The 15,572-nt window shown below is 50.9% G+C and overlaps 2 long non-coding RNA genes across 2 annotated transcripts; both read right to left on the reverse strand.

The window, feature by feature from the left end:
* Window positions 1–1,380: 1,380 nt before the first annotated feature.
* On the reverse strand, window positions 1,381–2,337 carry LOC135302261 (uncharacterized). Its single transcript, XR_010363965.1, has 3 exons — window positions 2,218–2,337; window positions 1,918–2,107; window positions 1,381–1,655 (listed from the first exon to the last, which is right to left on the reverse strand). It is a non-coding gene; the product is annotated as an uncharacterized LOC135302261 (long non-coding RNA).
* Window positions 2,338–12,481: 10,144 nt separating this feature from the next.
* Window positions 12,482–13,396, reverse strand: LOC135302262 (uncharacterized). The gene is made up of 3 exons (XR_010363966.1): window positions 13,289–13,396; window positions 12,989–13,178; window positions 12,482–12,726 (listed from the first exon to the last, which is right to left on the reverse strand). It is a non-coding gene; the product is annotated as an uncharacterized LOC135302262 (long non-coding RNA).
* Between the last annotated feature and the right edge of the window lie 2,176 nt (window positions 13,397–15,572).

Consider the following 15,572-nt stretch of genomic DNA (forward strand, 5'->3'; position numbering starts at 1 on the left):
GAAAGGGGAAAGCAAATGCTCTAGTTGGGGTTAGAAATGTCTTTGAAAATGGAATTTTCGGCCCGCTGCACTAGGTCATAGACATGTGCCGAATCAGTGATCAGAGGAAGAGGTTCTTTGAAAGTGGAGAAGGTCCTAAGGACTGCAGTCAATTCAGCAATTTGGGCAGGGTGAGGATCCCCTGGCTTGGCTTTTGTCTCTTGAGCAATGCGGGCCCAGGGCAGTGCAGAGCAGGGTGGGAAGCAGAGCCCGGAGCCTTTGGAGGCTGCAAGCCTTAAACATCAGCCCCTGCAGCAGCCCAGATGCAGGTGCCACAGTTGCCAAGGCTGTCAAGGCCTTGAGAGCGGGCAGGTGGATTTTGCATCCCTGTGGGCTGATGGCGGCTCTGGAGCCAGGAGTGGCTGTGGCTGCAGCAGGAAGGGTGGCTGAAAGTTTCCTGCCTTGCTTTGGTGGCATGGCTGCAGGGGCCAGTGCAGTGAGAGCCCCCTCTGTGCTGGTGAGAGCTCAGCTCTTGGGGACGCGGCTGTGCCCCAGCCCAGGAGCAGCAGCAGTGGCCAGCGGCAGCAGTGGTGTCAGTGGGACCCCCTGTGCACAGGGAGCCCCAGCCGCGGGGTGGCCGTGGCAGCAGCCCCAGGGAGCTCCAGCCCCGGGATCCCGGAACAAGTGGAAATCCCAACTGTGCAAGCGCTGCCTGTGCCTCCTGGGTTTTCTTTGGTTGAGGGGATTTCGAGGTACGTTAGAAGTCTCTTTTTCTCTAACTTAGCTGTCGAAGGAAGAGTTGAGAAGTATGTGCTTCACTCTCTTAAGGTTGATTTTTATATTTTGTCTAAAACATTTTTTTGCTGGCCTGCTGAGGTTTGTTCAGCAGGTCAGCTTAAGGTACTCTTTTTGCCTCTTGGGTTGGTGTTATCTTTTATATTAAAACCTGACTATACTATGTTTACAAGAATGTTTTAATAGCTATTACTTAAGTTAGATAGTGACTTTCTACTTGAAACCAATATGTGAATGGTAATATCGTCTTTCATATGGATGCTAGCGAGAAGAAAGAGGAAGGACTGGGTACACCCAAATTTTTCTATCTATGTAGATAATACCAAACTCTTTCGTACAAGGTTCAAAACCTCTGTCTACAGTGCTCTAAATGTTTTCCGTTCACTTTGTGATTACTATTACTAGACTATCTAAATTGTTGTGACTTTTAATTCTTGACATAAAGGTGGTAACATGCTTTATGGGTTAAATTCAAAGGCCCAGGGGTCTTTGGCTACATGCCAGGGTCTCTGAACCCCCTGCCAGGGATTTAAAGCCCCCTGGCTGGGGCTGGAATCATTTAGGATGGTCAGGGGGAGGTCCGGGGTTCTGACAGTGCCCAAAGGAATGAGAAAGAGAAGTGAAGTTTTATAAAGAATCATTATTTATTTGCTGAACATCGGCAAACACGAGGATTTACAGAACACATTTCATTACAACAATCCTCATAACAACAACAACAACAATCTACTGCACATATTTCCATGGGATCCTATGGAGTAACAATCTTCAAAACATATTTACAAAGAACTACTAACCTAAGAACATATTTACAAAAATATCCTAACTTTTCAAACATATCTACACCGCCGTAATATCTACAGCCATCATCTGCATCAGTCCTGGAAGGAAGAAAGAAGCAAAGCTGGAGTCAGCTGCCAGCACTGGGCCCAGCTGGGCCCCAGGAGCTGGGACAGGGCTGGCAGGGCTGGTGTGGCCCCAGGCAAGTGCAGGGCAGGCCAGGGCTGGTGCTTGTGGCAGCACAATCCAGGCCCCCTGCGGGCAGCGTGTCCCTGAGCGGGGCCATCCAGCCCAGCCCCAGCCTGGCGCCAGGGCAGCCACTGTGTCTGTGGGCAGGGCATGGGGAGCATCTGCCTGTCTTACTTGTGGGGCTCCATCTTCATCCAAGGACCATGGGCTCCTCCTCATCCTTCTCGTCCACTTCCATCTCCTCGATGTCGTCCTCCTCATCAACTTCCATCTCCTCAACCTGGTCTTCCACGTCCACCTCCATCATCTCTTCCTCATTCAGCACCATGTCCACTTCCATCGCCACCACAGTGTCTCTGTTAGTCTGCAAGAGACAGCACAATCTCACAGTGGGGTTCCTGTCCCACACCATCCATTGCCACATGGCTGCAGCCTGCTCAAGCAGGCTGCCTCCTCCCTGGAATGGCACAGTACCTCCACTGGCGCAGCAGTGCTCATCCTGCTGGGGTTGGTGCTCCAGAGCAGGCAGCAGGAAAAGCCCAGGCAGCAGCAGCAACAGCTGAGTGCTGACGGGCAGAGCGCAGAGCGAGCGCCAACTGAGCGCTGGCAGCAGGCAGAGTGTCTGCTGTGGTGGTTTCCAGGTGCTGGACGTTCCACCTGGAACGCTGTGGGAGCTGTGATGTCACAGAAGTTTCAGGGCCGCTCCACACTGGGAGATGGGCATGGTGGAATGATGAAATCCTTGAATGGTTTGGCCTGGAAGGGACCCTAAGGATCATCTGGTTCCAAGCTGAGCAGCCTCCCAGCACAGCAGGTTGCTGCGGCCCCTGTCCAAGCTGGCCTTGGATGTTGGTGGGCATGGGGTATGCACAGCCTCTCTGCGCTGGTCCCTGTGTCAGGGACAAGCACCCTGACAGGAAAGAACTTCTTGCCATCATGGAATGGATTCCAGCTCTTGCAGTTTCATCCCATTCCCCCTTGTTCTGTGACTTCAGTTGCTGACAAAGAGTCCTCTCCCACTTCCCTGTGGGTCAGGCTGTTCCTGCAGTGTCACACATGTGGCTGAAGCTGCAGCCAGGAGAGAGAGAAGCCAAGCTGGCAGAGAGAGGAAATGGGGAAAGTGACATGAGAGATGAGAGGAGAAGGAAAAAGTAGAGTCATGCAAGGCATTGGGTTGGGTGGGCTGCGGGATTCCTGCCTTTTATTAGAGGCCAGGTTCTCTGGTGCACTCAATGACTGTGTGATTGCGGCGTGTCCACAGTGAGCCCGTGTGAGCGAGCTGCACTCCCAGAGGCCGGAGCACACTTGCTTCAAGTGCTGATGAATGAGGCCAGAGATGGGTCTTTGTGTGGAACTCCAAACGCTGTGCATTGCCATGAAGAGGGTCCAGGGCCAGAGAGAAAATGAGGCTGGGGACTGAGGGTTTCATTCGGGGGGGAGAAGGGGTGAAGCCAGGACCAGCAGGGGAGAAGAGAGAGGAGAACATTCTCTGGAGAGTAGATATAAGGAAAAAATGGCAGTTGAAGTGGGTGATAGCAACAAAACCTGCGGATTGCAAGAGGCTGCAAGTGGCCATGGGTGAGAGCCTTGCATTCAGAGGGGTTTCTCTGTTTCACCTTGGTCCCCTTTGCCCTAAGGTATTACAGTTGCAATGAGAGGCCCCTGGGCCTCCACAAGTGCCCTCTTTTTGTTTTCAAGAATGAAGGCTTCTGCCATGGACTTTTGCAAGCGTTGAGCAAAACTGGATAGAATAACCAAGACAATGAATACAAGAAACAAAGCCCACAAAACAGTCTTGACTAAATCACAGAATCACAGAAACATGAGTTTGGAAGAGACCCCTAAGATCATCAAGTCCAACCTATGCCCTAACATCTCAACTAGACTATAGCACCAAGTGGCATGTCCAGTCTTTTTTTAAACACATCCAGTGATGGTGATTCCACCACCTCCCTGGGAAGACAATTCCAGTGCTTTATTATTCTTTCAGTGAAAATTTTTTTCCTAATATCTAACCTATACCTTCCCTGACGTAGCTTGAGACTGTGTCCCCTTGTTCTGTCAGTTGCTGCCCGGTGGAAGAGACCGACCCCCACCTGTCTACAACCTCCCTTCAGGAAGTTGTAGAGAGCAATAAGGTCACCTCTAAGCCTCCTCTTCTCCAGGCTAAACAACCCCAGCTCCCTCAAATGTTCCTCGTAGGGCTTGTTTTCCAAGCCCCTCACCAGCCTCGTTGCTCTCCTCTGGACACGCTCAAGTATCTCAATATCCTTCCTAAACTGAGGGGCCCAGAACTGGACACAGTACTCAAGATGTGGCCTCACCAGTGCCGAGTACAGGGGGAGAATGACCTCCCTGCTCCTGCTGCTCACACAAGTCCTAATGCAGGCCAGGATGCCGTTGGCCTTCTTGGCCACCAAGGCACATTGCTGGCTCATATCCAATCGGCTGTCAACCAGCACCCCCAGGTCCCTTTCTGCCTGAACACTATCCAGCCACACCGTCCCCAGCCTGTAACGCTGTAGGGGATTTTTGTGGCCAAAATGCAGAACACGGCACTTAGACTTATTAGACTTCATATTGTTGGACGTAAAGATGAAAGCCAGCCTTTCATGCCCCAGTCTTTCAACAGTCCAGTGAGCCAGTCGTTGTTGCCTTTTGTCTGGATCTTATTGATTTGATCTGTGAGCAGCTGGCCGCTCTGGTATGCTGAGTCCCTATGTGAGAAGAGGTTGACATGCGTGGCCATGGGCAAGAAATTGTGGCTTGGCTGTGGAACTACCCATGCGAAGGCATGCGGCATAGTTAGGAGCATCCAGCTTCCTGCTGCAGTGGCAAGAAAGGACAGCATCCTTTGACTTTAGCTAATTTACTAGTGGGTGGAGGCTTGGGTGGCCTGAAAGTAAAGAGATAGGGAGATTGCAATGTGAAACTTAAATTCTGGTCCCACTAAACTTTCTCTTCTGTAAGGCAAGGGTTTGAAGTCAGCTTATTAGAAGAATCAAATATCAAGGCTAGAATACAGTTTTTCCAATTGTTAAGCAGTATATCGCAGTTAGTGGTGTCTGAGCTCTCTTGGTGTTGGTCTCTGCGGTCCACACTGCTTAGGAGATCTTCTTCTGTCCTTCTTCTTCTTCTTTTCCAGGCTGCTGCTGTCTCTCTTAGGCTTTTGTTCTGTTTTTCTGAAGGTGGCCCTGGTGTTTGCCTGGCCATTGGCAGAAGAGTTTTATGTTTTTTGCTGGGATGCGTCTTGGGCCTGCTGCTGTAGAGACACAAGCATATCCTCCCTCCCAAGTAATGAATGGGAAAGGGCCCATAATTTGTTTGGATTCAGGGTCTTTGATCAACACAGGTGGCTTTTCTTTTTATTGGGCTGCCAATTAAATATAAAATGCCTGATGACTGGGGGAGTTGTTGAAAAAGTTGAGCACATCAAGGGCCTTGGCCTCCAATGGGAGATACTATGTGGACTCCCTGTCTCTGTTGATCAAGGATCCTTTGGATGGAAGAGTGGGCCCTCTGGACGATGGACTGTCCTGTGGCAGAGTGTGGTATGGCTGTGACATGTTTTGTAGCCCACTGGTCAGAAAACGGTTGGAATTAGTGGGAGGTATAAGCAGGACCATGATCAGTTTTAATTTCCTGTGGAACAGGGAAGGTGGAAAAGGCTAAAAAGGAACGTTTTATAGCATCTTTTGATTTTTCAGCAGCATGGGCAGGGGCAGAAACCGCAGCGTTGTCGGTGTGGATTGAGACGGGGATGTATTTTAGTCTCCCAAAAGGGGCTTGGTGTGTGATGTGAGATTGCCCGATCTGGAGAGTCTTTAGTCCTCTTGGATTGAGTGCAGCTCTGACAGAAGCAAAGGCACGTTGCTGACAATTTGGGCAGGTGGCTGCCATGAATCTTGCCTGATCTTGGGTAATTTTAAAGATGCTGAGCGGTGCAGGAATGTTTTGATGGTAGAAGTGGTGGCGGATCCTAGCCTGTTCAGAAACATTCCGTAGGGAGGTTTGGAGAAGCATTGCTGAGGCATCTGCTCTAGCATTGCCTACTATAAATGCAGGAAGGGTGGTATGAGACCTTGTGTGCATGATATAGCGTGGGTGTTGTCTGTGGGACAAAAGAGAAATGAATGCTGAAAGCAAATGCTCTAGTTGGGGTTAGAAATGTCTTTGAAAATGGAATTTTCAGCCCGCTGCACTAGGCCATAGACATGTGCCGAATCAGTGATCAAAGGAAGAGGTTCTTTGAAAGTGGAGAAGGTCCTAAGGACTGCAGTCAATTCAGCAATTTGGGCAGGGTGAGGATCCCCTGGCTTGACTTTTGTCTCTTGAGCAATGCGGGCCCAGGGCAGTGCAGAGCAGGGTGGGAAGCAGAGCCCGGAGCCTTTGGAGGCTGCAAGCCTTAAACATCAGCCCCTGCAGCAGCCCAGATGCAGGTGCCACAGTTGCCAAGGCTGTCAAGGCCTTGAGAGCGGGCAGGTGGATTTTGCATCCCTGTGGGCTGATGGCGGCTCTGGAGCCAGGAGTGGCTGTGGCTGCAGCAGGAAGGGTGGCTGAAAGTTTCCTGCCTTGCTTTGGTGGCATGGCTGCAGGGGCCAGTGCAGTGAGAGCCCCCTCTGTGCTGGTGAGAGCTCAGCTCTTGGGGACGCGGCTGTGCCCCAGCCCAGGAGCAGCAGCAGTGCCCAGCGGCAGCAGTGGTGTCAGTGGGACCCCCTGTGCACAGGGACCCCCAGCCGCGGGGTGGCCGTGGCAGCAGCCCCAGGGAGCTCCAGCCCCGGGATCCCGGAGCAAGTGGAAATCCCAACTGTGCAAGCGCTGCCTGTGCCTCTTGGGTTTTCTTTGGTTGAGGGGATTTCGAGGTACGTTAGAAGTCTCTTTTTCTCTAACTTAGCTGTCGAAGGAAGAGTTGAGAAGTATGTGCTTCACTCTCTTAAGGTTGATTTTTATATTTTGTCTAAAACATTTTTTTGCTGGCCTGCTGAGGTTTGTTCAGCAGGTCAGCTTAAGGTACTCTTTTTGCCTCTTGGGTTGGTGTTATCTTTTATATTAAAACCTGACTATACTATGTTTACAAGAATGTTTTAATACCTATTACTTAAGTTAGATAGTGACTTTCTACTTGAAACCAATATGTGAATGGTAATATCGTCTTTCATATGGATGCTAGCGAGAAGAAAGAGGAAGGACTGGGTACACCCAAATTTTTCTATCTATGTAGATAATACCAAACTCTTTCGTACAAGGTTCAAAACCTCTGTCTACAGTGCTCTAAATGTTTTCCGTTCACTTTGTGATTACTATTACTAGATTATCTAAATTGTTGTGACTTTTAATTCTTGACATAAAGGTGGTAACATGCTTTATGGGTTAAATTCAAAGGCCCAGGGGTCTTTGGCTACATGCCAGGGTCTCTGAACCCCCTGCCAGGGATTTAAAGCCCCCTGGCTGGGGCTGGAATCATTTAGGATGGTCAGGGGGAGGTCCGGGGTTCTGACAGTGCCCAAAGGAATGAGAAGGAGAAGTGAAGTTTTATAAAGAATCATTATTTATTTGCTGAACATCGGCAAACACGAGGATTTACAGAACACATTTCATTACAACAATCCTCATAACAACAACAACAACAATCTACTGCACATATTTCCATGGGATCCTATGGAGTAACAATCTTCAAAACATATTTACAAAGAACTACTAACCTAAGAACATATTTACAAAAATATCCTAACTTTTCAAACATATATACACCGCCGTAATATCTACAGCCATCATCTGCATCAGTCCTGGAAGGAAGAAAGAAGCAAAGCTGGAGTCAGCTGCCAGCACTGGGCCCAGCTGGGCCCCAGGAGCTGGGACAGGGCTGGCAGGGCTGGTGTGGCCCCAGGCAAGTGCAGGGCAGACCAGGGCTGGTGCTTGTGGCAGCACAATCCAGGCCCCCTGCGGGCAGCGTGTCCCTGAGCGGGGCCATCCAGCCCAGCCCCAGCCTGGCGCCAGGGCAGCCACTGTGTCTGTGGGCAGGGCATGGAGAGCATCTGCCTGTCTTACTTGTGGGGCTCCATCTTCATCCAAGGACCATGGGCTCCTCCTCATCCTTCTCATCCACTTCCATCTGCTCGATGTCATCCTCCACATCTACTTCCATGTCCTCAACCTGGTCTTCCACGTCCACCTCCATCATCTCTTCCTCATTCAGCACCATGTCCACTTCCATCGCCACCACAGTGTCTCTGTTAGTCTGCAAGAGACAGCACAATCTCACAGTGGGGTTCCTGTCCCACACCATCCATTCCTACATGGCTGCAGCCTGCTCAAGCAGGCTGCCTCCTCCCTGGAATGGCACAGTACCTCCACTGGCGCAGCAGTGCTCATCCTGCTGGGGTTGGTGCTCCAGAGCAGGCAGCAGGAAAAGGCCAGGCAGCAGCAGCAACAGCTGAGTGCTGACGGGCAGAGCGCAGAGCGAGCGCCAACTGAGCGCTGGCAGCAGGCAGAGTGTCTGCTGTGGTGGTTTCCAGGTGCTGGACGTTCCACCTGGAACGCTGTGGGAGCTGTGATGTCGCAGAAGTTTCAGGGCCGCTCCACACTGGGAGATGGGCATGGTGGAATGATGAAATCCTTGAATGGTTTGGCCTGGAAGGGACCCTAAGGATCATCTGGTTCCAAGCTGAGCAGCCTCGCAGCACAGCAGGTTGCTGCGGCCCCTGTCCAAGCTGGCCTTGGATGTTGGCGGGCATGGGGTATGCACAGCCTCTCTGCGCTGGTCCCTGTGTCAGGGACAAGCACCCTGACAGGAAAGAACTTCTTGCCATCATGGAATGGATTCCAGCTCTTGCAGTTTCATCCCATTCCCCCTTGTTCTGTGACTTCAGTTGCTGACAAAGAGTCCTCTCCCACTTCCCTGTGGGTCAGGCTGTTCCTGCAGTGTCACACATGTGGCTGAAGCTGCAGCCAGGAGAGAGAGAAGCCAAGCTGGCAGAGAGAGGAAATGGGGAAAGTGACATGAGAGATGAGAGGAGAAGGAAAAAGTAGAGACATGCAAGGCATTGGGTTGGGTGATTTGTGGCATTCATGCCTTTTATTAGAGGCCAGGTTCTCTGGTGCACTCAATGACTGTGTGATTGCGGCGTGTCCACAGTGAGCCCGTGTGAGCGAGCTGCACTCCCAGAGGCCGGAGCACACTTGCTTCAAGTGCTGATGAATGAGGCCAGAGATGGGTCTTTGTGTGGAACTCCAAACGCTGTGCATTGCCATGAAGAGGGTCCAGGGCCAGAGAGAAAATGAGGCTGGGGAATGAGGTTTCATTCGGGGGGGAGAAGGGGTGAAGCCAGGACCAGCAGGGGAGAAGAGAGAGGAGAACATTGTCTGGAGAGTAGATATAAGGAAAAAATGGCAGTTGAAGTGGGTGATAGCAACAAAACCTGCGGATTGCAAGAGGCTGCAAGTGGCCATGGGTGAGAGCCTTGCATTCAGAGGGGTTTCTCTGTTTCACCTTGGTCCCCTTTGCCCTAAGGTATTACAGTTGCAATGAGAGGCCCCTGGGCCTCCACAAGTGCCCCCTTTTTGTTTTCAAGAATGAAGGCTTCTGCCATGGACTTTTGCAAGCGTTGAGCAAAACTGGATAGAATAACCAAGACAATGAATACAAGAAACAAAGCCCACAAAACAGTCTTGACTAAATCACAGAATCACAGAAACATGAGTTTGGAAGAGACCCCTAAGATCATCAAGTCCAACCTATGCCCTAACATCTCAACTAGACTATAGCACCAAGTGGCATGTCCAGTCTTTTTTTAAACACATCCAGTGATGGTGATTCCACCACCTCCCTGGGAAGACAGTTCCAGTGCTTTATTATTCTTTCAGTGAAAATTTTTTTCCTAATATCTAACCTATACCTTCCCTGACGTAGCTTGAGACTGTGTCCCCTTGTTCTGTCAGTTGCTGCCCGGTGGAAGAGACCGACCCCCACCTGTCTACAACCTCCCTTCAGGAAGTTGTAGAGAGCAATAAGGTCACCTCTAAGCCTCCTCTTCTCCAGGCTAAACAACCCCAGCTCCCTCAAATGTTCCTCGTAGGGCTTGTTTTCCAAGCCCCTCACCAGCCTCGTTGCTCTCCTCTGGACACGCTCAAGTATCTCAATATCCTTCCTAAATTGAGGGGCCCAGAACTGGACACAGTACTCAAGATGTGGCCTCACCAGTGCCGAGTACAGGGGGAGAATGACCTCCCTGCTCCTGCTGCTCACACAAGTCCTAATGCAGGCCAGGATGCCGTTGGCCTTCTTGGCCACCAAGGCACATTGCTGGCTCATATCCAATCGGCTGTCAACCAGCACCCCCAGGTCCCTTTCTGCCTGAACACTATCCAGCCACACCGTCCCCAGCCTGTAACGCTGTAGGGGATTTTTGTGGCCAAAATGCAGAACACGGCACTTAGACTTATTAGACTTCATATTGTTGGACGTAAAGATGAAAGCCAGCCTTTCATGCCCCAGTCTTTCAACAGTCCAGTGAGCCAGTCGTTGTTGCCTTTTGTCTGGATCTTATTGATTTGATCTGTGAGCAGCTGGCCGCTCTGGTATACTGAGTCCCTATGTGAGAAGAGGTTGACATGCGTGGCCATGGGCAAGAAATTGTGGCTTGGCTGTGGAACCACCCATGCGAAGGCATGCGGCATAGTTAGGAGCATCCAGCTTCCTGCTGCAGTGGCAAGAAAGGACAGCATCCTTTGACTTTAGCTAATTTACTAGTGGGTGGAGGCTTGGGTGGCCTGAAAGTAAAGAGATAGGGAGATTGCAATGTGAAACTTAAATTCTGGTCCCACTAAACTTTCTCTTCTGTAAGGCAAGGGTTTGAAGTCAGCTTATTAGAAGAATCAAATATCAAGGCTAGAATACAGTTTTTCCAATTGTTAAGCGGTATATCGCAGTTAGTGGTGTCTGAGCTCTCTTGGTGTTGGTCTCTGCGGTCCACACTTCTTAGGAGATCTTCTTCTGTCCTTCTTCTTCTTCTTTTCCAGGCTGCTGCTGTCTCTCTTAGGCTTTTGTTCTGTTTTTCTGAAGGTGGCCCTGGTGTTTGCCTGGCCATTGGCAGAAGAGTTTTATGTTTTTTGCTGGGATGCGTCTTGGGCCTGCTGCTGTAGAGACACAAGCATATCCTCCCTCCCAAGTAATGAATGGGAAAGGGCCCATAATTTCTTTGGATTCAGGGTCTTTGATCAACACAGGTGGCTTTTCTTTTTATTGGGCTGCCAATTAAATATAAAATGCCTGATGACTGGGGGAGTTGTTGAAAAAGTTGAGCACATCAAGGGCCTTGGCCTCCAGTGGGAGATACTATGTGGACTCCCTGTCTCTGTTGATCAAGGATCCTTTGGATGGAAGAGTGGGCCCTCTGGACGATGGACTGTCCTGTGGCAGAGTGTGGTATGGCTGTGACATGTTTTGTAGCCCACTGGTCAGAAAACGGTTGGAATCAGTGGGAGGTATTAGCAGGACCATGATCAGTTTTAATTTCCTGTGGAACAGGGAAGGTGGAAAAGGCTAAAAAGGAACGTTTTATAGCATCTTTTGATTTCTCACCAGCATGGGCAAAGGGGAAAACCGCAGCGTTGTCGGTGTGGATTGAGACGGGGATGTATTTTAGTCTCCCAAAAGGGGCTTGGTGTGTGATGTGAGATTGCCTGATCTGGAGAGTCTTTAGTCCTCTTGGATTGAGTGCAGCTCTGACAGAAGCAAAGGCACGTTGCTGACAATTTGGGCAGGTGTTTGCCATGGATCTTGGGTAATTTTAAAGATGCTGAGCGGTGCAGGAATGTTTTGATGGTGGAAGTGGTGGCGGATCCTAGCCTGTTCAAAAACATTCCGTGGGGAAGTTTGGACAACCCTTGCTGGGGCATCTGCTGTAGCATTGCCTACTATGAACCCAGGAAGGGTGGTATGAGGCCTTGTGTGCATGATATAGCGTGGATGTTGTCTGTGGGACAAAAGAGAAATGAATGCTGAAAGCAAATGCTCTAGTTGGGGTTAGAAATGTCTTTGAAAATGGAATTTTCAGCCCGCTGCACTAGGCCATAGACATCTGCCGAATCAGTGATCAAACGAATAGGTTCTCTGAAAGTGGAGAAGATCCTAAGGACTGCAGTCAATTCAGCAATTTGGGCAGGGTGAGGATCCCCGGGCTTGGCTTTTGTCTCTTGAGCAATGCTGAGCCAGGGCAGTGCAGAGCAGGGTGGGAAGCAGAGCCCGGAGCCTTTGGAGGCTGCAAGCCTTAAACATCAGCCCCTGCAGCAGCCCAGATGCAGGTGCCACAGTTGCCAAGGCTGTCAAGGCCTTGAGAGCGGGCAGGTGGATTTTGCATCCCTGTGGGCTGATGGCGGCTCTGGAGCCAGGAGTGGCTGTGGCTGCAGCAGGAAGGGTGGCTGAAAGTTTCCTGCCTTGCTTTGGTGGCATGGCTGCAGGGGCCAGTGCAGTGAGAGCCCCCTCTGTGCTGGTGAGAGCTCAGCTCTTGGGGACGCGGCTGTGCCCCAGCCCAGGAGCAGCAGCAGTGCCCAGCGGCAGTAGTGGTGTCAGTGGGACCCCCTGTGCACAGGGACCCCCAGCTGCGGGGTGGCCGTGGCAGCAGCCCCAGGGAGCTCCAGCCGCGGGATCCCAGAACAAGTGGAAATCCCAACTGTGCAAACGCTGCCCGTGCCCAAAGGAATGACAAAGAGAAGTGAGGTTTTAAAAAGAAGCCGTATTTATTTGCCAAATATTGCCAAACTCTAGGATTTACAGAACACCTTTCATTACAACAATCCTTATAACAACAACAACAACAACAATAACAATCTACAGGATTTATTTACATGGGATCCTATGGACTAACAATCTTCAAAACATATTTACAGAGAACTACTAACCTAAGAACATATTTACAAAAATATCCTAACTTTTCAAACATATATACACAGGCGTAATAGGTACGGCCATCATCTCCAGCAGTCCTGGAAGGAAGAGAGAAGCAGAGCTGGAGTCAGCTGCCAGCACTGGGCCCAGCTGGGCCCCAGGAGCTGGGACAGGGCTGGCAGGGCTGGTGTGGCCCCAGGCAAGTGCAGGGCAGGCCAGGGCTGGTGCTTGTGGCAGCACAATCCAGGCCCCCTGCGGGCAGCGTGTCCCTGAGCGGGGCCATCCAGCCCAGCCCCAGCCTGGCGTCAGGGCAGCCACTGTGTCTGTGGGCAGGGCATGGGGAGCATCTGCCTGTCTTACTTGTGGGGCTCCATCTTCATCCAAGGACCATGGGCTCCTCCTCATCCTTCTCATCCACTTCCATCTCCTCGATGTCATCCTCCTCATCAACTTCCATCTCCTCAACCTGGTCTTCCACATCCACCTGCATCCTTTCTTCCTCATTCAGCACCATGTCCACTTGCATCTCCTCCACAGTGTCTCTGTTAGTCTGCAAGAGACAGCACAATCTCACAGTGGGGTTCCTGTCCCACACCATCCATTCCTACATGGCTGCATCCTGCTCAAGCAGGCTGCCTCCTCCCTGGAATGGCACAGTACCTCCACTGGCGCAGCAGTGCTCATCCTGCTGGGGTTGGTGCTCCAGAGCAGGCAGCAGGAAAAGGCCAGGCAGCAGCAGCAACAGCTGAGTGCTGACGGGCAGAGCGCAGAGCGAGCGCCAACTGAGCGCTGGCAGCAGGCAGAGTGTCTGCTGTGGTGGTTTCCAGGTGCTGGACGTTCCACCTGGAACGCTGTGGGAGCTGTGATGTCACAGAAGTTTCAGGGCCGCTCCACACTGGGAGGTGGGCATGGTGGAATGATGAAATCCTTGAATGGTTTGGCCTGGAAGGGACCCTAAGGATCATCTGGTTCCAAGCTGAGCAGCCTCGCAGCACAGCAGGTTGCTGCGGCCCCTGTCCAAGCTGGCCTTGGATGTTGGTGGGCATGGGGTATGCACAGCCTCTCTGCGCTGGTCCCTGTGTCAGGGACAAGCACCCTGACAGGAAAGAACTTCTTGCCATCATGGAATGGATTCCAGCTCTTGCAGTTTCATCCCATTCGCCCTTGTTCTGTCACTTCAGTTGCTGACAAAGAGTCCTCTCCCACTTCCCTGTGGGTCAGGCTGTTCCTGCAGTGTCACACATGTGGCTGAAGCTGCAGCCAGGAGAGAGAGAAGCCAAGCTGGCAGGGAGAGGAAATGGGGAAAGTGACATGAGAGATGAGAGAAGAAGGAAAAAGTAGAGACATGCAAGGCATTGGGTTGGGTGATTTGTGGCATTCATGCCTTTTATTAGAGGCCAGGTTCTCTGGTGCACTCAATGACTGTGTGATTGCGGCGTGTCCACAGTGAGCCCGTGTGAGCGAGCTGCACTCCCAGAGGCCGGAGCACACTTGCTTCAAGTGCTGATGAATGAGGCCAGAGATGGGTCTTTGTGTGGAACCCCAAACGCTGTGCATTGCCATGAAGAGGGTCCAGGGCCAGAGAGAAAATGAGGCTGGGGACTGAGGGTTTTATATTGGAGGGCGAAGGGGCGAAGGAGGGGAGAAGAGAGGGAAGAACATTGTCTGGAGAGTAGATATAAGGAAAAAATGGCAGTTGAAGTGGGTGATAGCAACAAAACCTGCAGATTGCAAGAGGCTGCAAGTGGCCATGGGTGAGAGCCTTACATTCAGAGGGGTTTCTCTGTTTCACCTTGGTCCCCTTTGCCCTAAGGTATTGCAGTTCAATGGCAGGCCCCTGGGTCTCCACAACTGCCCCCTTTTTGTTTTCAGGAATGAAGGCTTCTGCCATGGACTTCTGCATGCGTTGAGCAAAACTGGATAGAATAACCAAGACAATGAATACCAGAAACAAAGCCCACAAAACAGTCTTAACTAAAGGTGAAAGCCAGCCTTTCGTGTCCCAGTCTTTCAAAAGTCCAGTGAGCCAGTCGTTGTTGTCTTTCGTCTGGATCTTGTTGATTTGATCTGTGAGCAGCTGGACGCTCTGGTATACTGAGTCCTTCTGTGAGAAGAGGTTGACAAGCGTGGCCATGGGCAAGAAATTGTGGCTTGGCTGTGGAACCAGCCAGCTGAAGGCATGTGGCATAGTGAGGAGCATCCAGCTTCCTGCTGCAGTGGCAACAAAAGACAGCATCCTTTGACTTTAGCTAATTTAGTAGTGGGTGGAGGCTTGGGTGGCCTGAAAGTAAAGAGATAGGGAGATTGCAATGTGAAACTTAAATTCTGGTCCCACTAAACTTTCTCTTCTGTAAGGCATGGGTTTGAAGTCAGCTTATTAGAAGAATCAAATATCAAGGCTAGAGTACAGTTTTTCCAAATGTTAAGCGATATATCCCGGATAGTGGTGTCTGAGCTCTCTTGGTGTTGGTCTGTGTGGTCCACACTGCTTAGGAGATCTTCTTCTGTCCTTCTTCTTCTTCTTCTTTTCCAGGCTGCTGCTGTCTCTCTTAGGCTTTCATTCTGTTCTTCTGAAGGTGGCCCTGGTGTTTGCCTGGCCATTGGCAGAAGGGTTTTATGTTTTTTGCTGGGATCCATCTTGGGCGTGCTGCTGTAGAGACACAAGCATATCCTCTCCCCCAAGTAATGAATGGGAAAGGGCCCATAATTTGTTTGGATTCAGGGTCTTTGATCAAGACAGGTGGCTTTTCTTTTCACTGGCCTGCAGTGACATGAAATGCAAAATGCCTGATGACTGGGGGAGTTGGCTCCATAAATGAGGTGTTGAAAAAGTTGAGCACATCAAGGGCCTTGGCCAGGCTCTCAATGGGAGATACTATGTGGACTCCCTGTCTCTGTTGATCAAGGATCCTTTGGATGGAAGAGTGGGCCCTCTGGACGATGG

Source organism: Passer domesticus, chromosome 6 (assembly GCF_036417665.1).
Source record: "Passer domesticus isolate bPasDom1 chromosome 6, bPasDom1.hap1, whole genome shotgun sequence".
In the NCBI taxonomy this organism is placed as follows: Eukaryota; Metazoa; Chordata; class Aves; order Passeriformes; family Passeridae; genus Passer; species Passer domesticus.